At 32.0% G+C, this 27,852-nt stretch overlaps 1 protein-coding gene across 5 annotated transcripts in view; it reads left to right on the forward strand.

Moving 5' to 3' along the window:
• Positions 1-11,788, forward strand: part of LOC130891242 (5-hydroxytryptamine receptor 1-like) — a 309,855-nt gene extending 298,067 nt beyond the window's left edge. For all 5 annotated transcript variants that reach the window (XM_057795859.1, XM_057795858.1, XM_057795860.1 and 2 more), the window contains one exon: positions 300-11,788. The gene's annotated coding sequence lies outside the window, so the exon portion shown is untranslated. The remainder of the gene's footprint in view (positions 1-299) is intronic.
• The last annotated feature ends 16,064 nt before the right edge of the window (positions 11,789-27,852 follow it).

Here is a 27,852-nt window from a genome sequence, read left to right on the forward strand (position 1 = left end):
CTAAACTTCTAACACAGACGTAATGTTCATACTGCGGACATTTGACAACTAAAAAATTACGAAAAACAATTACATTACAAATTTTATGCTTCAATTTTCAACTGGGTTATTAAATCCGATGGCATCGCGAAGAGACCATCTTATATCACTTACGCCTCGCTACTTCATTGTTAATAACTATAAAATTACCATTTCTATACCCACTTGTGCAGTAATCCATTATATTTACCATTATTATGTCTTGTTCCGATCGTATATAAATTCGTTATAGTTCTAACACTTGTTTCTTTTTGTTTCAGACCTAGTGAAATGAATTTTCCAATAACAGAGACAATTATTGAATAACTACTGTATGGAAGGAAGTACCCGGACATCGTTTGAATTGATCATATTTCCAATGGCCAAATTATTCTACATGAATTTCACTTTTGATGGAAAACATACCGCAAAACACAACGTGCTAAAGTTCGTAAATAGAACTGGAACATACTATAAATAAGCATTGTAGAGAAGTGCAACATTGGCATTAATTTGGTTAGTGATTTATGATACAATACAAATGAACCACTGCCTTCCAATCTCTGTTATTAAGAAAGATTAAACTACATGCAAACTAATTCTAAGTTCGAATTGTAGATTCAAGTAGTACGCAGAGAAGTGGAAAGCTGAAAATTAGTAATTATTAAACTGTATTCCTATTTTGTTCGTTGAGTGATTAAAGTAGTAACCTTTTATAATCTTCATAGAAACATTATCTTATTAATTAGTGACACTAATTAAACCACCTGAACACAATTAAGATTCACGTAAATCATAAGAAAAAAATAACTTTAGCAAAAGCATTTTGCAACTGGAGAATAGTTGGAAAAAATTTGTGCATTCTACATGGTGTTCCGGGAATTTGGGTGTGAGTAGATGACGTGAAAATATTGATGTGATATGAAGAAATTTTTTTCATACGACCCCTCATTTTTGATTATATGATTAAGAGTTGTGAACTCAGAACTTATATTTAAGTTTATTTACTAACTTAAGCACTCGAACATCATGAATGATCATGTATGCCCATAAAGTGTACTAATACTTTTACAGGGTCAACCTGTACAATCTAAAGATAGCAAAAATGAGTTTTTCAATCGATTATCATTTTTTGTTTTAATAAGAATACCTGAAATTAATTTGTTTGAAATACTTCGAGCAAAAGAAATTTCCAGAAAACATGATCTTGTCCAAAGTACTTCTGGAACTCGGATTGCTCATGTTTTTCTATTTAAAACATTTTTTTGTTTGAAATCCTTTTGAGCCAAAAAAAATTTCATCTAAAACATCTTTAAAACTTTTCTTGTTTATATCACCCTGGAGACCGTGGAAAATTCTTTTGTTTGTTCAATTTTTCTGCTAAAAAACTTGTCTGAAACACCTATAATAAATTTTTTAAATCAAAATACCTGAAATCATTTTTCTGCGGAAATTATGCTTCAAACTTTTTTAAAATATTTTTTCCAGAGCCGTCTATTTAAAACGCTTGAAAACATTATATTGGCCCAAGCACATACATTTTCTTAACTTGGGAATGTCGGAAATCCTTTTGTTTGAAACATGTTCGAAATATTTTTTTTCTGGAACATTTCGAGCTAGCACGAAACATGTTTTGTCTGAAAGTCTTTGAAACATTTTTTTCCGAAATATTTCCAGCGAGTACGAAACATATTTTGTTTGAAACATCTTTTAACTATTTTTTATTTGAAAAACTTCGAGTCAACATACAAATTCCATCTGATTAAGCCACTACAAATTTTATCTGAAACATCTTTGAAACTTTTTTGTAAAAAACACGTAAAATATTTCTATTTATTTAAAAAACATGTTAAAAACAAGATTATTTCATTTCAAATATTATGAAGTATCATTATTTACTGGAAGTAATCATCCATCAAAAATTCATAATGTTCGAATGTATAATTTAGAAAATATACTCAAATATAAGTTCTGATTTCGCAAAATTAAATGCGTATAACTCAGAAACGGGGGGTCGTATGAGATTTTTTTTTATGTCACAGTATTATTTTCACGTCCCGAATTTTTTGCATCAAGTCCTGCACCACTCTGTATAGGATTGAAACGACTCTTTCGATAACCAAAAAAGACCAATATTTATTTATATTGGAGCGTTAAGATTATGAAAGCCATCAAAATGTTAATTCAATACTTGGTGTGTCCGTTGGGTAGAAATTCAATTTCTACATCAATTATTTAGTTAAAAGCAAAGTAAAAGTTTGAAAAATCTTGAAAAATTTAGTATTATCTGAACGTTTCACCTCAGGACTCTGAGAGATAAAAGTGAAATTGTTCATTGTACATATATGAAAGTATATATATACTATACGAAATAGTTTTTAGTGTAGAATTCACACGATAGATTCATCCATCTTCAAAGACACTGCTGTCATCAGTTTAATAGTGAATATGTTTAATCTTTCTTAAAGTCTTCATATAATTCCAAGTTACTATGACAATTTTTTATGTAATGTTAATAAATTGCTGAAATTTAGGCAAAACATGACAATGGTTTTAAATGGGTGGTTTCCCTGCATTTATGAATTGTTAAATTGATTTGATTTATAACGCATCGTCACTTTCTGTGATAAATGATAATATTTTGAGCCTATATAAATCTCGTAGAATGTATATTGTACACACTGTTCACATTACCAATACACTAACACACTCAATTATACTATCTGATGAGTATTTCGTTAACCATGTTATCTTCTTCAGAGACTTAAGGTAAACCCGCACCTTCAGTCTTCAAAGACGATAATTTGGTTATGTATGTACATCACTAACGGTTCCAGGAATTCCAATTTACTACTTGTTTCAATTGATTGTCTAAATATGACAATATTAGGTACAAATTGGTAAATTATGGATTTCTTTCTGTCATTTGTTAATGTCTTAACATTTTTCATGAAAGTACTAACTATTTCTATAAGTAATGATAATATGTCTATCTACGATTCCCATAAAATCCCAATGATAATCGTTATTTTTAGGATCATTGTGGAAGTTTACTTGGCAAGCTGATGTAATCAGAAATATCCTAATCAATTACCTCATATGTCTTGTACTAAGATCCATACACAAATCATAGAACAAAAATATGTTAAATCATTAAAAAATAAATAAAACGTCATTAAAGATTATGTGAGAATGGAAAACAACGTCAAAACCACGATCTTACATACATGTCTGGAAACCAAACTGAGACTTCTAAGTTTTGATTTTTGCTTCTCAAAATATTTGGATGCCGGTTTTCTCGATTTTTAAACTACATTTTGTTCGTTTTTAATGTTACTTACTCGATTTCCAAACCTTCTCTCTCCTTTTTTTACTTTTCTACCTGATCCTGACTTGAATTGTAATGGAAATATTTATGAATACGTCGACAGATATCGTAAATTGGGTGGCTATTCCCATCCTTACAAAGCGATTAATCATATTTCAGTTTTTTCAGACCTTGATTTTGTTCATAAAACTTGGCAATAATTTTACGTCCCTCGTTTTCTGTTTAGATTTTCCACACTTGAATCTAAACTTCTAGCAGAAACGTGATGTAATCAGAAATATCCTACTCAATTACCTCATATTTCTGGTGAAGGTGCATACATAAATCAGAGAACTTAAATATGTTAAATCTTTAAAAAAGGAATAACACATCATTAAAGTTGATGTGAGAATGGAAACAACGTTAACAACGTTTTATATACAGGTCTAGAAACCAAACCCAATTTCTATGTGTGTAAAAACACGAAAAACAAAAAAAACAAAATATTTTTTCCAGAATTCCAAGTTTTCCAAGTCAATCCACAAGAGGAAAACCCTCCACTCGGTAACAGTAAGATGTCCAGAACAAGAAGATAAGAGTGTATAGCCAACAGGCTAACTCTTAACCAAAAGATAAGACTTCCAAGAATTTCCCATAGAAAAGGAGAGAAAAAGGAGTCTACGCGCGAAACTGTGACACGATTGTGGATGAGGACCTGTTGAAATGACAAGGAGTTGGTGGAATGTCCTTCTTCGCAACTATCCGCAGACTTATCCCGGGGTGGATGCTTAGAAGGACGGGTTTCCTCACGCACACGTATGTCTGTGTGTTTTTCGGATTCTAAGTGTTATAAATAGCCATAGAGCGGCGCTGCTATGTAGAGATGCTACAAATGGACATTGGTAGGACACGATTACATGTGAGACCATGGAGTAGTGCCAAGATAAAAATTTTGACTGTACTTTACAACTTTATTATTTGTACTTATCTAACTACTTTTATTTATAACAATTTATTACCTATAGAAATAATGATAACTATCATTATTAGGTTCTAACACAATTTGATACTATCTCTTGGCTACAACGACTTGGCAGCCACGTAGTGAGGTAATTTAATACCCGTGAAATGAATTCACTCCGCTACCCTCGTTTCCAGAACTGTATGTACGACCATGTTCAAGACAAACAACTGACCCCAAAGAGAAAACAGTAGTTTTCTTACTTCAAACAGTAACTTGTCCTCACTCAACAACTTTTCATGGATTAACTGCTGTGATAAGTACACGGAAACCACAAAAATTATCCAACACACCATGAATGATCGTTTTAAATAAAAAGTTTCTTAAATTTTATGAAGAATTTAAAGTTATGTTATGATTTAAATCATTTTAGAAAAGTTATTCTTTATTTAATCTTCCATTTTCGTGAATTATGACTATTAAAACCATTTCAACTAACCCGGTGTTACCCTAAAATCTAAATAAGCAGTTTGTTTGTCTTTATTGTTTGCTGCCCTTTATTCGCATATTCGCGATTAATATATTTATCAATCCAATTTTAATTAATATTATAATTACATATTTCCACGAACGATAATTTGGATAAAAGCGTATTTAAAATAATAATTTTTTCATAAAAAAACTCTATGAGGGTGCGAATTGATATTTCTTACGATTTACAAATAAATAATAAATGCAGGGTGCCACTTTATTCTTAATGAATGTTTTTATAGCTAATCAACAAAATAGAGACAATCGATCTAAAGTATAATTATATTTAAGTGAGCTTTGTTCCTCTCTAGTCAATTTTTAAGCTTTTTTATACATTGGTTTCGGGTTTCAGTTTTAAATAAAAAAACTTAAGGCTGTTGATATAGAGTTAAGTCGAAACTTGTGAAAAGTGTGTTCAAATTGTATTAATTTTAAATTTGTATATGTGTACAAGTTTAAATACAATTTTATTTTATACAGAGTGAAATTGTTACTATTACAATTAATAACGGGGAGTACAGAATTTTTCAGAATCAAATAATTCTATTCTTGATACTATGTAGGAAAAAAAAAAGATTTCATAGGAGATGGAGGTCGATAGAAGTTCACTTACTATAAAAAACTTCATATATATTTGAAAGTGGCTTTCGTCTCAATTTATACGGAAATCCACAACTAGAAACTTCCAATTAGTTTATAATTGAGAAACATTTATTTCTGTCCAAGCCATAATTTTAGAATATTAGGAAGTTTCGGGGCTTCGGCAACTATCGTTACGCTAAAACTGAAAAGTTATAGCAGCAAACTGCATACAGGATTAAAGGAGACTAGAAGATGGATTCCAATTATGTTTCCAATTTTACGTTACATGGATACATAATGACTGCATAAGTATTTTATTCAGACCATTCAGTCTGTTTTTCATCTAGAACTATTCATAAATAGATGCTAAGAATTTGTTAAGCAGATACAGGTGAATAAATCTCATCTTGGTTTCAATTAAATGCTCGTGTTGATGAATTTTTCCAAGTATTCATTAACTGTAGAAGAAAAATATAATCTTTAATAAAGCTTTTTACTAATGGTAACTTCGAGATAGCGTAATAAAAAGTATAACAACATATAGTAGCGAAGTCTGGCCTCTAAAAGAAAAAACAGTCAAAATGCTTGAAGCCACAGAAATGGATTATTGGAGACGCGCGGCAGGAATATCAAGACTGGAAAAAATAAGAAACGACAGAATCAGGGAGATCATGAAATTGCAACATACGATTACGGAAGACATTAGGGTGAATCAGTTAAGATGGTACGGACATGTCCAAAGAATGCCTGAAGACCGCATACCCAAACAAATTTTAAATTGGGCATCACAAGGAAGAAGAAAGAGAGGAAGACCAAGATTAAGCTGGAGAGAAGGTATCGAGAAGGATATTCGAGAGAGAGGATTGGAAGAAGATCTTTGTGAAGATCGAAAAAAATGGAAACTGGGAATCGGAAGACGGCGAAGAACGTTTTAAACCCGATTAATATATATATAACTTCGAGATTGATAACGTATTCAGTGAGAACAATCATTGATTGGAATTGAGGTAAAAAGTATACAACTTAGTTAGCTGTCAATCTTTCTTCAACTTTTCAAACCTCAAGTGAAATAATTTATACATATTAATTCTACTTTATTTGTTTCAAGATATAGAAAATTGAAAATAGATATTTAAAAAAACACTCTGTATATCTATAAAACTAATTCGATGTTCAGTAGAAGAATTCATAGAATCACTCAAACAAATCATCCTATCATATCGTTTGTATGTATATAGTAAGAGTTCGAACTTAGACAAAAATCTTGCAATAAATTGATTAAAATTTTAGCACACTTTTTGTCGCTGTGAATTTTTTACTAATATATATTATTTCTAAATAAACTTGACTACACTCCATCGAATTGATCTTTATTCTGACGCCAGAACAAGAAAAACAAAATCTCAAGCTCGAACAATGGTTGTTAAACCATTCTGATGAGACGTAGTAACGTCGATACTATGTGGTGACAAACCCCTCCTTGCAACTTCGATTCATTGGGGGTGTTAATATCGACAAATAGATCGACTGACATCACTTTCTTCGGAGGAGATGTAATTCAATATTCGTCGAGGCATTAACCAGTTGTTTTCTCCTTTGAAGAACCGCAATATATTCCTCTATTATGTTCTACCGGGACCGGAAAATATATAGTTTTTCGCCCTTATTTATATTTCATATCGAACACTTTCGAAACAAAGTGCTTAATTGCTTTTTAAAATATCCACTCTTAGGGTCTGTACATTGTATAGTAGAAACGTGGTTTCGAAAATCATCAACAAATTCTTGAGGTGATGAAAATCGCTGTCAGTTCATCGTTATTTGTCAGTCATAAGACAAGAAATCTAGGAAATACGGGCAATGAGATATCAATTCAATGTTGCTCTCCTTCAAATATTGAGTTGTTTGACGTGCTTTACCGGCACTGGCATGCGGAATCCATATTGTACATATCTTCCTTATACCTGTATCTTCATGGAAAATCGATTATATTGCTGTCTGCGATTTTCTAAGAGACGCTTCTATCTGTCGGTAAGTTACATGCCAATCTTCTTTAATAATATTGCGCGTAGCATCGATGTTTCTGGAAATGATAACCGATTTTGGCAGACTTTTGGCAAACAGTCTTCTCTGATGGTGCTTCCTTACCGAAAGTAACACGAAGCTATTGTTGTTAAGCAAGGCTTTTTTTTTAATCATTGCGTCAATAGCGATGAATCGCATTTCGCCTCCTTGGAATCCAACGGATCCCCCACTGTTGGTGATTAAATATTAGAGCACGCCCGGCCTTGTCAAGGTGTACATGCCAAAGAACAAAACAGTCCAATTTTTTGCAACCACATTTAGTACTGCATCCCTTTTTGTATTTGCAAAAACTTGTGTTCGGCAGTTTTGAACGATACTTATCTAAGCAGATAGTTTATTTAGGAGCTCCGTTCCTAGAAACAAGAAAGTGAATTCCGTTGGTTATAACTTTTTGTTGATTTCAATTACGGTTTTTAAATACTTTGTCATGTGTTTGACCATTCAATTGCACAATTCCCAGTTCAATTTGTGTGAGGATTCTATTTTGTGAAGATGTCGCCTAATAAGTCAAATCAATTGCGGCAAGTTTATACCCTAAGATTGCGTCACAAGTCCATACGTACGATTTCAACGGACCTGTTGAGCTTAAACTTGTGTGACTGGCCCTATAAATAAATTTTTTTATTTTCAACATTATGTGTGTAAATATTGTATGTATATGTTTGTTCTTTCCATGAGAAAAGATGGAATAAAGTTGATTTTTAACAAATGTCTACTGTTAAAAATGTCAGGATAAAGATCAATTTGAATTTATTTTCACTTAAAATTATGAAAATTGTGAAAAACAAAGTAGACAGTAAAGAAAATTGTGATACAAATGATAAATTATTAGTTGAATATTAATATAAGTAACATCAAATTTTAATATTGAAAATTAATACGAATACAAGACGTCCTGTAGTTACTTATGGAGTTTTAAATTACGACATATGTTTTTCATCCTTACTTTTTTCACAAAAAGGGTTGTTTCATGTTTTCATCGAAAGAGTTGCAAATAAAAAGGGCTTCGAAATGGGTAATCAAAATACCAATCGGTTTAATTATTTGCTTTTGCAAATGATGTATAATGTTGACAAGTTGAATGTCAATTTATGATAAAAGGAATATATGCTGTTACTTCCAAAGATATTTGTGAAAAAGAACGTAAAACATTCCAATAAAGGTGTGAAAATATTTTATTTCGAAAATGACGAATCATGAGAATAAAAACTATGGAAAAATGTGTTATAAAAGATGAAAGAAAAAAAAAGAACAATAGCCTATGGCAATGAAATCACGCGTGTGAGAAATAAATATATCAATTGTAGTGAATAACTTCAAAAATATACCAAGTAGAATAATAATTTTCACGAATTAGAAAATACTAGATAAAAATATGATATTAGAATGCTTCGAGAAACAATACGCGTCATCAACATGCATCTAAATATTTTCTAGAAAATAATTTTTTGTTATATGTTCTTTTTTTAGAAACAAATCCAATTCTAAATATTTATTACATAGACATTTCTTCCAAATTACAATTTTTGTTTTAAAAAAATCTAAGGTGAATAACTCCGATCTCGCTATTTGCTAACTTTAGAACACAATTTGTGTCACTTGACGTCGGTGAGAGGAAATCCCAATGGCACAAATCTGCAAACACGTGGCAGTCAACGTGTCAAATAATCATCCCCTGAATTAGAATTTTATCTATTTTTTGTTCGATTAGGAAAATATAAAATTCTTCAACCTATTCACTACCAGTTTAAAGATAATGGGAAATCAGAATATTCGGAAGTTATCCATAACGGAAAAATTATTGGAGCCAGAACAATTTAATACAAACTCGAGAGATCAGCTTGTGTAAACTCTAAAAGGGTTTAATCCAACTTGTAGCACTCTCATCGAGATAATTAATGGGGATGGTTGGAGCTCAGAATCTCAATAATTATTAATAATTTATTATATCCTGACCTAACTCACGGATTTACTAACTACATCGGCTTGTGAACAGGATGTTTATAAATGATAAAGTGATATAACTACAGCTTTGAATTGAAAAGGTAAGTAATTTCAACTGAAGAAGAAATATAATCAATGTTTATCTGCTACCTAGGGAAGATTATCAATAAATATACCAAAAAGGAGACTGTACGGTTAGTTTTAGGCTAATTTTAGTTTATTATGATAATTTCAAGTAATCCAAAACTCACTTCGCTGGTTACTTACGAATCCAATAAATTTTCATCTTCAAAATAGCTCACGGAAAATTTTGAACACTGTTCTGGAAACAACAACCACATAATTGATACATTTAGGAATCGTTGGTATTGATACTAACATTAGTATTATCACAGAAGTTTAATCCCTTCAGAACTAAAAATGTTGAAGCAGACGGTTCGAAGATGTTTTAATTTTCCTGAAGAAAAGTCGAACAATTTATGTTATACTTCTATTTTTCTTTGTATGGATTCTTCGATGTATCTTTCTGCTACGTTGGTAGAACGCCATCATCCGTGTCTTTTCAGAGTGAGCGAATAATCGCCGCTTTCCACTAATACGGTTGCTGACGCCTATATCTGGTAAATTCTTCGCGATTTTTCAGTTTTAGGTATTTTACTAGGTAGGCAACAAATCTTTTGTCGTTTATCGCAAAAACAAAAACGAATCAAATCATTTCTACGACATGCCCTACATTGAAATCACTTTTGCCATTTGATATTATTCATCTGAAGCTTTCCATGAATGTGTGGTTACTTAGTCTGCCGTTTGTACTCTGGACGTTTTTGGTATACAACTCACAGTTTCACGCTTCAAAAAAAGCAATAGTTTTTGTTTTTTTTTGTATTGCCAGCAATTTATTTTCTAGCTAAACAAGTCTTACATTGAGAACTGACTTACATGGAAGATTTCATATTCATGGCTTCATAGCCAAGATCACTTTCATTATTGAGACTAAAAACGTTAGAAGCAATGAACAAAAGTACTAAGATTAGAGAGGAAATACAGCGAACAATTGATATCATAATAATTTATAGCGACCTTCTACTGAAACTTGCACATGTAGATTGTAATTAAATTGGTTGATGTTTATATTGGAAAGACTTCTTTGCATAAACTTTTCTCCACAACCGTATTGGTTCTTGAGAGTATTACACGTTTGAGTTGAGCTTCTCTGGTTTATAGATGTCACATTAGAGAAAATCGCGGCATCTTATAACAATAATATAAACTATAAGTAAGCAACAGTTTAGATAAATCAAAAAACTATGCAAATCTCACATTTTTAAATCGGAAGCGAGTTTTTTCTTGATAATAGTTCATAAAACAATTGTAAGCGTATTCACATGTTGCCTTGGCAATAAAATTCATGCTAACTCTAGTGGTATCTCGGACACATAATCTGCAATGTTGATTTCAATAATATTTATTAATAAAAATGAGTACTTATCAGTGTCATAACAATATACAAACAGCGATTATTTGATTTCATACATTTCATAATCTGGAAAAAAATCTTTTTTTCCAATTATTATAAAATTATGTAGATTAATGAACAAAGAATCTATTTTTATTATTTCATTTATTAAATTCATAGTTTTAAATAATATAATGTATTGAAACGATAAAAAACTAATATATATTTAATCAGAAGTGAATGTTTCAGGTAGAATTAATTCATTGATGTTTAAATAATTGAATTAAACCTGGACATGTTATCGATGATTATTTGTATTGTCAACAAATAATTATTACCGATTACAGCGATGTCTTTGTTATCTATTGATAAATAAGAAAGTCATATTTGATTGAAAGTAGTACTTGTAATGAAGAATTTGTTAGAAGCTAAAATACACTGTTCAATCAAGCAATCGGACTAATAATGTCTGCAATAGATAAAATCCTTTCAGAGATAGTTTGTATACTATAGCGATAACGATATTCTTTTTATTCTTTGAAAACGTTACTAAATTGGACGTTTGAAATATGCAATTCAAGTGCCATATGAAACTTCTCTTGCTGATTAAATTAAACCTTCTCTTAATTATGTAATTATAAATGCTCAAATAATATTCACAGCGACATAATTTTCTATTCAAATTTCCATGAAAAATAATTGTACATAATGACTTTATGCCTAGTCTATAGACTATTAGATGTAAGTGGAAAGAAAACAGCGTAAAATTTCTACTTAGAACAAAGTATAGTATATTGCTACAAATAATTATTTATTATAAATGTTAAGTGCAACCTTCGAAAATCCAAGTAACATTGACATAGCTTGTATATTAGAATGGAAGAAAATAAATGGAAGTCACTTATCAACGTCTTTCTTTTCTCTTAGTAGTTTGTAACGTTAAAAATGCATATATATGGAGACTGAATCATGTTTTACAATAAAGAAATACGAGAAACAACTCACACGTTTCAAATTTTTGATGAAAAAAAAAACAAAATTGAATATTTATTTTCTAGCGAAGTTTTCGATATTCTCGACAATTTAGACGTATTTCTAACAGTTAATACATAATTTCGGAAAAACTAGGAAATAGAGTATGATTATAAGGAAATAATGTAGCTTCTTAATATTGTGAAAAATGTACGAGTACGAACTCACGTTCCATTCGTTTTGTACTATATTTTGTATTGTCATTCGTTTTTTTGTCGTGGGAAGGCATTGAAAACAAACAAATTCATCAGAGTTTACGAAATCAATTCGATAGAGGGTGCCTGAGGTCTGCTGCATTTAAATGGACCAAGGCGTTCGAAGTTGACCATCGAAAATGAGTAGTTACAGTTATACCATTTCCACCTTAAGTAAAATGAAACGTGGATCTTTTGAAATTAGTTTTATTTCGGTATTATTCATACGATACTGAAGTTAGACCGGTTTAGAATACGTATGTTTTGAAAAATGTGCGGTAAAAGTTGAAAACGTCTTTTTCATTTTTCAAAACTATTGCAATAGTTGCATAATAACTCTGAAACTTTGAAAGATACAAAAAAAATGTGAAGAACAAAATGTAGCTCTTTTTCTAACTAATATTTTGGTTTGTTTTATTTCGGTAACTTCGAAAATCCACTTTAGTGGAAAAATAACCTGTCACGAGCGCATCAACCCTTTCCCTTCAAAACATAAAACGATAGAGAATCAAATTCTAGACAAAAAATATCAAAAATTTGAAATTTTGAGTAAAAAAACACGTTTTCAAAGCATTTTTCGCGAATAACTCAAAAACTACGCATTTTATTAAAAAAAAGTGTGATAAACACAATTATAAGAAATAAAGAAAATCATTCTTTATAAAATGTTCTACATCCAATACAACAATACAAATCAATATTATGATTAGTGGAAGGGGACTCATTTTGAGGTGAATACTCGATTAGATGGGTTCAACTTCAAATAACGGAAAGGAGGTTAATTTTACGTTCATAATGGTTATGAAAATTTTTGTAGTAATCAAAAAGACCCTCGAAATGAACACCTATAAAAGTAAATTGGACCAAAATTGAAGGAGTTATAATCAAAAATAAATTGGTCGCTTATATTTTTAAAACAAAAATGAGTAATTACAGCTGTACCATTTCCATCGGAAGTAAAATTAAACATGGATCTTCTACAATTAAATTAATTAATTTAATACAATTTAATACAATTAAATAACGCGTCCTTTTGGAGGACTGTAGAATGAATTTTGAATAAAGTCAGCATTAGTATTAGTAGTGTAGAGTCTATCATCTACGAATACTTTCAATATTACAAAATAACGACGCTATAGGCTCCCAAACTGTTTGACTTCGAGCAAGTTTGTCGCCACTTGATAACGCAATACGAGGCGGATGGAGACGATTTTTTCAACGCGAATCTTCAAAAGTAGATGAAACATGGTTACACTATTACACTCGCGAAAGCAAAGTGTCGTCTAAAGAGTGGAGGAAAAAGAAAGTGTCAGACACCCGCGGGTAATATTATGGGTACTGTATTCTGGGACCGACGGGGAGTGCTGTTCGTTGACTTCCTACTCATACAAATTTCCATTAATGCTGCATACTACCCCAACCACGTGAAAGTCGCAACTGTATCTTAATTGCGTTATGTAATCTTGCCAAGATATTCAGATTTTCTAACCTATCCTATTTTTGATTAAAGTTAATCTAATGTTAAAATTTCTTTCATCTTACTTTCTTTCATCGTAATCATCATGCGATCGTTTAAGTTCATATTTATTATCCGTAGACTGTCATTGAATATTTTTAAATTTGAAAACCCAACAAACGAATCGAGTCGTTTGATCCAAAATAAATCAATTTTCCTGATACAAAAACTCGAATTTCGTCGAATATTATGCGATATAAAAAAATCCATTTTTGTTGCTCAGTGTTATTTGATAGATATTCCATTTTACAAACAACAATTTTCTTCTGTTCAGATATGTAGGAGAGCCCATTTATATCCGGATATAATAGTAGCGTGAAAAACTTTCCAAATTTACCAATGTATTAGTGGAAATAACCTCCAGTTCCCTTAAAATGATACAATCTGTAATCGCACTCACGAATATATCATTGTCACGCTACTAGATTGAAAATATTTCAAAAGATCAACTATTTTTTCAACTTTCCAGGTCACTGGAATGGCAATCAGTTCACCTGATCTCTCTTCTGGCTCTCGTTTTGTGGGAATACCTATAATCTTAGATATAGACGCAATTCCGTCCACAAATCTTTCACAGCAATGTCAAGAGATAAAACTGAAAACCAAATACTGTCATCGGACGTAGCAAATTTTACGACCGCAATTTATTATTAGACTGTATCAACTTTTAAAGTTAATAAGTACATATCAAAAAACAGACGGGAACGCCGAAAAACGTATACTAATAAAAAGAGAACAAAGTTAGTAGCGATTATATGGATTGTCAGAGTTGCAGATGCTAAAATCAGTAAACATCAACATCATCTTCAATTATTTCAAAACTAGTTAATAAAGATATTAGAATAAGTCATAAAATAAATACAGAAATAATTTAGAAGAATTGAGAGAATGAAAAAATGGAAAATGAGTGGATGCAAATAAAAAAATTAATGAATGAAAATGTCGCAGAAAAGACATTAGAACGAATCAAGAAAATGAACAATAGAAGATGGTGTTTTGAGGAGTGACTGGGAGAAATTAATAAAAAGATGTCAGTAATATTGAGCGTACTGAAAATGGAATCTCCAAAAAGTAGAAGAAAATATTAGGACTTCAGCGTAAATACCAAAAAGTTGCTCAGATAGAAAGAAAAGAACATACAGAAAAAAATGAGCTACAAAGTGTTAAGGAACACTTTGTAGCTCAAAGTGGACAGATAAGTAAAATATTTCGAAAAAATACTACATAAGCAGAAAATATAATATATAGTGGAAAGACACAAATGAGAAAACGTGTAAAAAACTACAGAATGGACGAGTAGAATAAGAATAACAAATGAAAACTATGTAAGATCAGATGATATACAAAATAAAATATGCAAACTAATCGTATGAGGTTAAAGCAACCTAAAGGTAAACAAGAATATTTTTAACTTGAAACAAGAAATGTTTAAATTTATTATTATAAAATAACAATAAAGAAGAATCCGAAATAAATTGAAAAAGAGGGATTGGAACTTTGATTATCTAACTAATATTAAAAGAGATGTCGAAAAAGCTTCGCGGTAAACAGTTTTTAAAACGAGAATTGGTAATTTAGTTTCGACATATGGCAACATGTCAAATCTTACATCACCATCATAAAGTTTGACATTTTTAATATTGAACGTACTCAGAACGAATTGTCTTACGAGTGCTATTTGAGTTGTTTACAGATACTTGAAATATTCATCTTTGTTTGCGCTGGATACCGCATAATTTGACAAAAAAAGCTCGTGTCGTTTGGTGCAAAAAGATGCTGAAAAATGTCAATCAATGCTTCAAAAGACGTCTATAAGATCTGATTGGCGACGAATCATGAATCTATGCCTATGAATCCGAAACTTAGCAGCAATCGACTCAAGACGAGCCAAATCCAAAAAAAGTTGTTCGCGCACTCTTTTTTCAGAATAACTGGACTTGTCGGCACCGTTTTATTAGAGCAAGGTAAATTCAATATGGTACAACTGCATTATTTGCCATATGTTCGAAAAAATCAATATCTAAAAAAGAGGTTGATGTGTTTAAATCACTTGTTTTGGAGGTACCTCAATCGGAATGAAAAGAATGCTTCGACAATTGATTTAAACTCATGCAAAAGTGTATCGACGTGGATGAAAAATATTTTGGAAAGTAATAAAATAATAATAAATAAATTCATTTTCAACCTGAATTCGTCGAACCAAAAACTGAGCTAAGAAAGCTAAAAATACTTAATTTTATCATTTTTAGTTTTAATTATTATTGAAAATAATAATATATTCACATTCAGCTGTTTTAAACTAAGTAGATGAAGACAAAAAGCCAAAAATGAAGATACATTTTGTCCATTATACTGGATAAAAAAGCAATTGTGTTTTTTAATTATCTAAACAATTTGTCCCATGATTTTTGTCGGCCAATGAACTTAATAGGTTATGAAGTAAAAAAAAATCATCCTGTTGGTAATCAGTAATGCATTGGTTGTTAAAAACGCGGGTTCCAAGTGTCGGACTCCCTTTATGGCGCGCGCTATACGTCGGACAACATGAGTACCTACATGGTTTTTTAATTTATTAACCTTCGAATTCTCAGAAAATCAGCTTGCTGATTATCCATTAATAAACTGACATAATTAGCCTGTCGGACAGGGGGAATGGCACCTTATTTTTGTCGGCCAAATTTCTTTGAGGTAATAATAATAATGAATAATCTCCCATTTGAAATCAATATCAACCAGTTGGTAATTAATTATTGGTAACTTGCCCAAATTACATGTTTACCGCCCTCTACGGGGCGAATGGCGCAAAATCCAAGTTTTTCGCAAACGAAAATGTTGTTGCTCTTGACCTAAACAAGCTATTTACAAATTTCCAGCTTGTTGGTCATCATCAAAAAAACTGGTCGAGGGCCCGAGGACTAACATATTTGAAATTCACTTCTTTCTTGAATTGTTTTGCAATTCCAGAATTGAAATAAATAGCTACATACCTAAGGGGCTGTATGCTATTAAAACATTATCGCCAATATAATTTTAAGTGATGAATTATCAGTAAAATGTACGTAGTAGAGGCTAAAAATACTTCGAATGTTTCATCGAGAAAATATTAAGGGAGTTGAAAACAAATAGTTAATTTGAAAATATGTGACTTTAATCAAAAAGTTTATTACATTGTGATAATATATAGATAATAATGTAATAACTTACTGGACAGTGATAAACACACTCTCGAAAACATTCCCACTCGTATGTTAAATGTCACTTTCCGCCCTTGTTATGTGATAAATCATAATCACACCCAAAATTGTTGAAGATCTTTAAATTTCTAGATCTACTTATTAAAAATTCCATGGCAATTTTGCAATACCCAAAGATTATTTCTTTATACTGAGTATATTAATTTAATAAATTCAAGGAGCTATAATTTTTTTCTGATTTTGTTTTATAAATTTTTGATCAGCTCACCGACTAAAATTCTCATAATGCTAAAAGAGAACAGAATTTTTGTCCCATATTTTCTTTTTCGTCAAAATGTGTGATTCAATATATTTTCTATTGAACATTATCAACGGATAGAATGGGCTCTCTCAACAACTTTAATCGAATCTTTGCAAAAATACTTTAAGTCGACATAAAAAAAATTCTACGTGAACAATGTACAAATTCAGACCATAACGGGGTTTTATCATATTTAGTCGATAAACTGTTTGCAAAGGAAGGACTAAAAGTTAGGATATTCGACTATACAACGTTAGAATTATTTATTAGTTTCAGTTAGTTTGAAACATAGGTTATAAATTAAATTCTACTTTGCAGTGAACATGCATTATCTCTAACTTTGTGCTGGAGTTTTTTATTATAATCTAGAATATTTCATTAATAAACTAATAGTTTATTGCTTCTACTACAAGTTCATCTAATTTTAACCAAAGTTTCACTTAGTATTCGATAATAATATGATTTAAAATATATATAATTGGGAAACCAGGATACTAAATTGGAATTCACTTGAAGCATCATGACTGTTTATTCAATGACGGAAGCATCTCCAGCCGTACAAAATAATAAAAAAGTAAATCATACCAGAAATATTAACTATTATTAACTGTATATTATTAACTTTTTAACCTTATCAAATATTGATAGTTTAGGTACTTCTCTGGAAGCTAAAGTGTCATAAATATGAATACTTGAGATGTGTTAAATTATGCTCTTAATATAAATAAAAAAATTTATATTGAATGGAAAATTTTCCATAATTAATGTGTTGTCATGTTTAGTGCAAAAATTCAGATAGAATTGTCACACAATGTGCGCAGTGTCCATTAGTTTGTCTTAACTTAAATCTTGTAATAGTCGTTCATGTATTCGTGTCGTTCCCCAAGTCATCGTTGGTGCCTTACGTCTAACTGTCTTCATTAATCCGTGTTTTTACTTCCCTTTCGTATCGTTGACCCATTTCTCTTACCAAGCCAACGTTTAGTGTGTCACATTGGCGACGCTCAAGTGGTGAACGTAGAGCGATGTCATCACGCGCGTTGTCCTGTTCAAATTGGTTAAGCGTCATTTTAGGTATTTTCTAGCTTTCGAACCAAAAGGCCTTGATGAATTTGGTATCCAAACGATTATTACTTATAGAAAGTACTCGATTGCGAACGCTAATTTTAAAGAAAAGCAAAAAATACAAGGCGTTCATGAACTTAATAGAAATAGACTTACTTATGACGAATTCCATCACCTTTACCATGAACTCCGCAATGATCTAATAAGATTTTTTCAGCTTTTAAGAATGTCAGTGGAAACGTTTGGTTCCATTCTGGGAAAAATCAAGCATTGACTTCAAAAGAAAACAACTAATTTCAAAAAGCCTATTTCTCCGCCAGAAAGGTTGTATTTTACACTAAGTTAAGAGTTATGCATTTTTATTTGCATGTTTATCATACGTTTATAGGAAATACAATAAAACGGAAAAAAATAATGCTTATAACTGGTAATGGATGTTTTGCAATCCACAAGCTTGTGTTCCTGAAGAATATTCTAGAGACACAGAATATCCTTGTTGGTTTTCTTGAGGATAAGTTTCTGAAGAATATTCTGGAGGCGCTGAATATTCTTGTTGATTTTGTTGAGAGTTTGTTTCTAAAGCATATCGTGAGGACACTGAATACCCTTGCTGGTTTTGTTGAGGACCAATATGTCCCTTTTTTTTATTTGGAAGGCATCTATCATAACATTTTGAAGACGTGCCCTCACTTGAAGCTTTTCCAAGGAATCAAATTTAGAAAAATACGGTAATAAGCTTACCAGAAAGTGATAGTCAGGATTACTCATTATATCGTCATTTTTATGTTCCAATTCCAATTCCAATAAGTCCCAATTTTATTAATTTATTAAAACTAGAACGTATAGATTGGTCGCACTTCGACTCCATACTAAATAAAAATATGAACATGAGCGCACCACAAAGACGATGACCCAAAATAGAAGCACGAGCGGCGTTGAGATTTTTTAAGATCGCTGGAGTGGCATCGCTCGACGCTCACCGCTTGAGCATTGCCAATGTGAACGCACACTTACTCTTTCTCCTTTTATTATATTATGTTCTGCCTTAGTTGCGATCGTTATTATGTCGTCCGGGTGGTTGTATGCTAGTCTACTTGACCTGTCTAGCTCTTTTATCCCCTTGTGTATCCTTGTTTGTTTTTATGTTACATTATATTTTCAATTGTTTCCTAAAATATTCACAATAATATGGTGATTTACCTACTTATCTGTAAGAAGTTTGCCAGCTTACGTAATTAGTGATCGATTCAATATAATTGTAGTCCAATAAATGATAAAAATTGTGAACTCTAAATGAAATATAATCCAATTTCATGTGTCTATGAATATAAAGTCGATTCGGATTGCAATCTTAGTTTCAAACCCAATGAGTAAGTCGCGTGGTTGGGTGGTAGTCTTCCCGGTGAATCAAGAGTTTGAAACAAACGGCCCGACAAGTTAACTTTTTTGCGATCACTGCGATTAACCAATCTTCTCCAGTCAAAGGTGGAATTTCCGACTTATCTGACAGCTTATGTTACAGACCTCGATCCATTTTAGCAACTCAGATGTTTGTTAATTTTATATAGTTACTTACAACTTTCTATCGTCTGCTCGAAACAATAAATTTTATACGATTTTTGGCACTAGGATTTGAGCACCATCGACTTGTTCATTTCTCAAATACAGTTTTTTTTCGAACAATGGATGTTATCTTCAAATTTCTTGAAGGAAAAAGGAATACAGGCTTCCATACCTGCCAAAATTACTTCGGAAATAGGCATTCTCCTCATAGCTCAGCTAATGATTTTTATTTTCGTTCTTTGATAATTTCTTTGACTCCCTCTGTTTTTTCTATTTCTTGTACTTTTTTGTAGACAAGTAAATCTTCCATTCCTTTTTATTATTTCTTCCCTTTAACTCTTTCATTCCACTAATAAGTTCGTTTGAAGCCTCTGTTCGGAATTTTTGTTATAGGACGCGGTTTTTCTGCTAAATTTAATACTGCCTCCTTTAGTTTATGTTGGGTTAGTTAGTTAGGTTTTCATTTAGATATTCCTCATATTTGACCTTGATTAGTTTCACTTTCACCTTTTAGAAGATAAATAACATAGATTTCTCAACATAATAATTCTGACACTTAGCTCGATCTTCATTTCAAGTCTTCACTTAATGAAAAGGGAAATTTACATACGATAAATTGAAAAAAAATTGTGGAAAATTGGATGGTTTTCATGCGAAACATGACCGTAGATTAGTAGTGTTTAAAAGAGAAGATACACTTTGTTAGATACTGAAATATTTGAGGGAAATACGGAAATTAAGAAAAGAGTCTAATTGGGAAATATCGTTGTTTAAGAAGAACACACATAGAAAGTGATTGAAATATTTTGTACATGGTTATAATCAACTCTTTAACAGAGTGGAGTGAAAAAATTTAATATATTTCTCCCCTCTTTCCACGATTTCTTACATAATTAGGAACGATGTAAATTTCTTCACCTTCTATTGATGTTTAATCGCAGAAATCGGAGAATTTTAAATGTAATTGAATTTGCCTGGTAGAAATAGTCTGTGGTTTATCTAACCGGTAATTATTTTGGTAACCCAAATAAGCTTTCAATATTTCTTGAATGGAAGGATGTGTATTTACTCTGCCTCTGACGATGACTGAAGGTAAACTTGAGTGACCCCATACCATAACTCCAGTAATGCGATACAGTTAACTTGTAGCATACCATCTCCTTGGAGTACAAGCAGTACAAACCTTTTATCGATTAAAAAAGTGTACAATCTTTGTATATACCAGGTATATTGCATTCTTTGGTTATCTTCATTAACTTGCCTACTCCAAATCATGTTCTTTTCCAAAGTTATTTAGTAATTCTGTTAATCACAGTTTCATAAATAAAGTTATAAACCTCGACCTCTTCTCTTCTTCGTAAAAACAAAAAACTCAAAATTAGGATTTTATGAAGAACCAGTGCTCTAAAACTTACGACTTTAACCATTTTCTTTAAAGTTCATATTAATAGCTGACATAAAATATTTGCCCTAAACACGTTTGCAGTAAATAAATGTCCTTCAAGTTTCCGTACTCAGCATGTGGGTAATCTCGCTTCGCCTATTTTAATACTTTTCCCTGTTTCCTCAAGTTTAAATAACAATTTTCAATTTGTACTCGAAAAGTTTACCAATAAAGGTCACTTTGATATATTATTTGACAAATTGCATCGCAATTGCTTGTTTCTGAATACAATAGTGTACGAAATTACAGCTTTTATAAAGGAATAATAGGTTTTTAATTTAACAGACACTGAAGCCGCATACTACCATGAAATTGTTACAAATATATTGGAATGTCATGAAGGTGGAAGAAGAATTAAATAAAAAATTGTTATTAAAGATATTTGAATCATTTTATCGTAAAATCTCAATGAGATTATGAAGACTATCTAATTGAACCCATTCAGAAAATGTATAGAAAAGCTCAGTTTCGAAATCTAAAAGTCATAATGTTTTATGGTACGCTAAAAATGTCTAGACTGCAATCCAAGGATGAAAATCAAGAAATATCACATATTTGTTGAACTCCATCAGTAGGAATACCCAATTACTTCAAGAAAGATCACTTTTGAAAATATTCAATTAATTTTTCACTATAATGACAAATTTTTTCCAATGTTTCTATTACTGTCAATAACAAATAATTGATCGATAAATATTGAATCAAGTGAACAACAAAAATGAAACCAAGACAAACAGTTCAACCCTTTTCTAACCTTACTATGCCATTTTCAAAAATCTCTTCTTTTGCATCAAAATAGAATTTAGCTATGACTCTCATTTGATTCATATTTCTTTGCTTGGAATATTTTCTTTATTGATTTTGTCTATCTTTGCAAAATGCATCTTAGGCCGAATACACACGGATCAACTCAAAAGAAAGTCGTTTCTGACTCAAATCACTTAGCAGCAACCTTTTTATTTAAATTATAGTCAGGGCAACTGGCTTTCATTCAGTTGGTAACGCGTTGGCAACCGATTTAAAGAAACTTTACCTGTTGATTCGCTGGCAACTTGAATCACCCGTATTTCAAAGGTTTAAATAGACGAAGGTTACTTTGTTTCAAATCTAATAACTTCAACAGGTTAGTAATTTGTTTCAGTGAAATTACTGTCTTTATTTCATTAATTTTGTTTTTATTTCTTGTACCTTTGTAATTTTTTTATGTAGAAAGCAAGCAAGAAAGCAAGAGAGTAAACAATTTACTTTTTATTCAGTCAGGTTTCGGTCACAATTGAGTCTGCTATGTGTTCAGAGACATGTCACTAATCAGTTGGCAACCATTTGGTGACTTCAGTTACTTTTGAATTCAATTTCTTCTCTGTTGCTCCGTGTGTATTGGGCCTTAGAAGAAATGAGATCAAGATCAAACCGTTGTCGTTTAAAATATAACAATTTAAGAAAGATCGGGGAATATTCCTAGATGATAAATATATTATTTAATCCAACTCTTGTAGATGAAGATAAAAATATTTAATTCGCACGCTACACGCGTGAGGCAAATCAAATTCAATGAAAAAGACAGAGTACTCCTATTTCACTTACCGATTTCCACCTTCTTAGGTCAAATAAAATTAGAAAAGGAATCTTCAACATTACGTGAATCCGTGAAAATAAATGCTTATTCAAGTGATGAATTAATGCAATTCGAAACTTTCCCGTATAACGAGGCGACAAATCCAGTCACCGTCGTAAATTTTACAAGAAATTCAACGGTAATTATGACAATAAGTTTATGGTGAAGAATACTTGAGAAAAGTTTGAGGAATTGGTCGAAATTTGAATTAATATTTCAAAACATATAATACCTGAAAAGCATGATACAAATTTACAGCAAGTAGAGAAAGTCCAAAGCTTTCCAATACGTTGAAAATATTTCTCTAGGTCCCAGGTGTATTCATGCTAATCCCTTCACTGCTACTAATTAACCGTCTTATTGTTTATTAATCTCCCAAAAACAATACTGAAGCTTAGGTAGAACCAACGAGAATAAAAAAACTTAATAGTTAATACGGATAATACAAACTTTTATACTTTAGGCAATTATAAAAAAATTATTACATCATGAGATAATAATTCAACTGTTTTTTTAATATAATTTATGTGACTTTAGTGTTTAGTGAATCGAAAAAGACGTAATGGAAGGTACAACGTAAATAAATTTATTCTGTACCAAGGCTGACACACTATTTCATTGGGAAGTTTCAAAAGATTAAGGTCATTATTTTATAACTTTTGTTTGAAGTTTGAATAGAGATATTGAGAGACACTAATGTTCACTATGATATGAGAAACTTGAGAGCTTCATAAAAAGACCTAGCCTTAAACTTTCTGAATACTAATGCATTGAAGACTGTTTTTATATTACACATGCTCAGATCTACAATTCAATCTACAATCACCGGTAACAATTGCTAAAAGCGTGGCCGAAAACCACCGACAACGGTAAATGCTCAGGTCATCCCTCTTTTTGATTTTAAGCAAATACAAATTGAAGTTGTGTGAATTAACTGAGTTTAATTTATTAGAAGAAATTGAAAAGCCATGCGAAAGTTTTCCCAAAGTCTAGCTTCCATCTTAGGAGTAAATAGTGACGTTAAGATATTTTTAATATTATTCACCAAGAAGTTATTTATAAAATTAAGTACATATGTTTAAAGATACTGTTTTTTTTTTATGAAAAAAACAATACTATTATACTCGAGTTTGAAAATACGAGTCTTGCTAGCTGATTCCACACACTTGCTCTTCTCCACAGGAAGGATTAAATTGACTTTCTGGGCGTCTACAGGCGAAGTCAGTGCTCATAAGCCATGTCTGCCTGTCGATTAGGTCCTGCAAATACTGCTCTTGGTAGTATGATGCTGGACAGTTCGAAGCATCTACCGTGGAAATATCAATAAAACAAAGTCGGTTCGGCGACCTTCTATACCCTAAGTTGTCCAAGTTTCTAGTCAACTCTGCATCGCCTATATCTCTCTTTTCTTTATCAAGTCGAATATCTTCAGGATGTGCCTTAGAGCCGAGCTCCATTTGTACAAACATCACTCCAAAGATGAACGAATCTAGTAGAGACTTAGAAGCTGTTGAGGAGTATACAGATCCAAATTTATGTAAAGCTGCTTCAGCTAATTTCGTCACGTGACTATTCCAGGACATATTTCTGGACCAAATAGGCTGGGGTTGGTGATATTTCATGTCCAGACAGGACCAAATCCTGAACTGCAGTGCCAACCTTCTTTGTAAATACAGCAACATGTGTCTTTGCTGTATTAGACTCAATCAGATTGCTCCCAGTTCATTCCAAAATCTTTTCTCGCGAATGCAGGGCTTCTCGCTACTGTCAACAAATCGGTATAGTCGTGGGCTTCATTCGCATCAGATTTGTTTGTTTTTCACTTTAGAGCAACGAATTGTTGGGTAATTTAACGTTGAACAATATCAAAAAAATAATAATCTAATCAGAGTATCCGTGCGATTACTAGAGCTGCAGGAGTTGGAAGTGCATCGGCTTATTCCATATTATCTCCCTTGAATATTCTAGTTAACTGTCTCACTTTAATTACCGGATTATGCGTAGTGCTATTTTTATATGTTTCGTAAGGTGAAGTCGAGGTTAAAAGGATTAAAAAAGCTAACAGAAAAAAACCTCCAGCACTATATATCGAAAATAGATTCTATGAATTGAAAAGAAATATTTCACAACTTTTATTTCTATGTCAATAACTGAATAGCACCGTAAATACAAAATAGTTTTTTTTCTCGGTTCGGTAACGGAATGAAGGAGCTTTCTTTTGTTTTTCATTAGAGAAACAGAGCAAGCAATCGATGTTCAAGTGAAATATTTCACATTTCATCTTGTCCCTGGAAATGAAATAAACTAAAAGTAAATGTATTTTTTACTTACGCTGTACTCTATACTATATTTCACTTGCTCTCGAAACCATTTCTTGAAATAAAGACGGCTCGGAACGCCTCCAGAACTCAACTTAATTATAATTTAGTGCTAAGCTCGGAATCTATATCCCCGAAGACCTCAACAAAGCCTGGATATAAAGCTTTTTTTCAAAAGGATTTTTCTTTGAAATTATTGACAACAAAATAAGAAGTCGACCAATATTGGATAGCTACCAAACTGATATTGATGAAGATAATTACAGCTCATATCTTGTCAGATATAGTGATGTATAGAAACTCCGAGTCAAATAAATTCAAAAAAGAAATTACAAAAGGGAAGCAGTTAAAACAATGAATATTTTTTATCAAACTAGTTGCATGAAATTTTATATAGTATAAGTGTTGATTGGAATAGTTCTTCTTGTGGCCTTCTTTTCAGTTAAAAGTATGAAAAATTAGAAACAGTCAATAGTATTATTATCACACGTGAGATAACATCTGCCATTCGTAGGTGTAGAATCTTAAATAGAAAAAGGTGTCACATTATTCTAATATGCATTTAATTCTCTTCTATGTATTTCTCTCTTATGATGAAAAGAAGCAGAAATCATTTTGAACCCACAGAAGTAATTATTTTTTGCCCTTACTGAACTAGAAATTCATAAAAATATTTATTTAGTAGATTTCCAAAAAATTGTTTCAGCGGACGAATGGTCAAGTGCCTTTTTTTGATGGAAAAACACCAATTGCACTCATTTTTTTTTATTGGCATAAATACCTGTCAGTAAATCAACATTATATTAACCCTTTCTTTTCTAAATAGCACAAAGTTTGTTATTAAATGAATATTTTCTGATTGTCTACAACTAAACGTAACCAAATGCTCAATTCGTAAAAAATATATTTTAGAAAGGAAACTATATAATGGTTCAGTAACAACAATTTCAACCCTTTTACTACCCAAGACGAATATTATCTTTACTCGAGCCCTATGTAGAGAAGGGACATGTAGATAATTGATGTAGACGCCCTAACTTATTCGATACTCTACACAAAATGAAAACCGATTCTTAGGAAACTGTTAAGACAAGTCGATGCCGAAAATTACTACCAAACTGTCAAGTTTTTATTTTCCCTTTCGGCCATGCGAAAAACTTTTTGGCGGCCAAATGTGAAGTCTGTTGGTCTAGACGAGTATACTCTCAAATGCCAGATATACCATGCATTACAAGAACCACGATTCTCAACTAATGCGCAGTTGGTTAGAGGGGATCTTTAACAGGCGGAGAAGGCAATCTGTAACAGATTGCCTTCTCCTCCCCAGTGGTGACTTGTCTCGTGCTATCGTTAATGTTCTTTTCTCGCTCATTCTACTTATGTGTTCGTCCCATTCGCGCTTTCTGCTCAGTACCCATTAGTTAATATTTTCCACTCTGCCTTATGTCGTCGCTACATTCCCTATCTAGGAGCGTTTTTCCAGTAATTTTTCGTAAGACTTTCATTTCGCTTGTTTCCAAAAGCCTTTTTGTTTTTGCTGTATCAGACCGAGTTTCTGCTGTGTACGTCATTATGAGTCTGATTACAGTTTTGTAGGTTCTTGACTTTTCCATATAGTGTCGTTCAGACTGCTATTGCTGCTTTTATTATTTACTGTCTTACCTCTGACTCAATATCACCATATCCGGATAGTTCTATTCCCAGATATTTGAATTTCATTTCTTGCTGCATTATTTTGTCGTATACGACCATCTTGCATCTAAGAGGTATTTTTAATGTTGTCAGGCTTTTTGTTTTGGAGGCAGAAACCATCATATTTAGAGATTTTGCTGTGCAATTAAAGTGATATAGCAGCCCTTGGAGCTCGTCTTCGTTTTCTGCAATCAGCACAGCATCGTCAGCATAGCACAGGATTGTGATAGTGCGGTCACCCATTATGTATCCGTTCAATCTGCGTACTTGCTTTATTATTTCATCCAAAATTATGTTGAAAAGAGTCGACTCAGTGAGTCGCCCTGTCGTATTCCTCTTTCCACAGGGATTAGTTCGGTGAGCTCCTTGTCGATCTTGGCCTGGATTTTGTTCGCGCTGTATAGATTCTCTATGACTTTGATTAAGGTATGGGGTAAATGTCTGTCGTTCTGTCGTAGAATAAATGTACAACATCCTCTAACTGAACCCGGTGAAATGCTTTTTGCAAATCTATGAAACACATGTAGGCTGGTTTTTTGTATTCGATCGACTTCTCTGCAATCTGTCTTATAACAAACACTGCATCAGTGCATGATCTTCCCGTTCTAAATCCTCATCCTCATGCTCATCCGACGGAGATATAATACTATTTATTTTGTTTGCTATTATTTTTGTTGTTTTAATGTTGTACTTAAAAGGTTTATGCCTCTGTAATTCTCTGGCATTTTTTGTCTCCCTTTTTAAACATAGGAATGGTGGTGCTTGTTCGTCAATCATCAGGTATTCTGTGGTATGTAAAGATATTTCTAATCAGTTTGGTTAGTTGTTGGGTAAGTTGTTGGCCACCGTGCTTAAGCAATTCATTGAGAATGTTGTCGGGTCCAGGGCTTTTTCTGTTTTTTAATTGTTGGATCGCTGATTCTACCTCTCTGCTCTCTATTTGTATATCCTCATTAGAGGTTATATCTGCAGTGTTGCGCTTGATAGCATCTTCCTCTTTACTGTATAGTTTTGTGAGATATTCGACCCAGGTT

The sequence above is a fragment of the Diorhabda carinulata genome, chromosome 3, assembly GCF_026250575.1.
Source record: "Diorhabda carinulata isolate Delta chromosome 3, icDioCari1.1, whole genome shotgun sequence".
NCBI lineage: Eukaryota > Metazoa > Arthropoda > Insecta > Coleoptera > Chrysomelidae > Diorhabda > Diorhabda carinulata.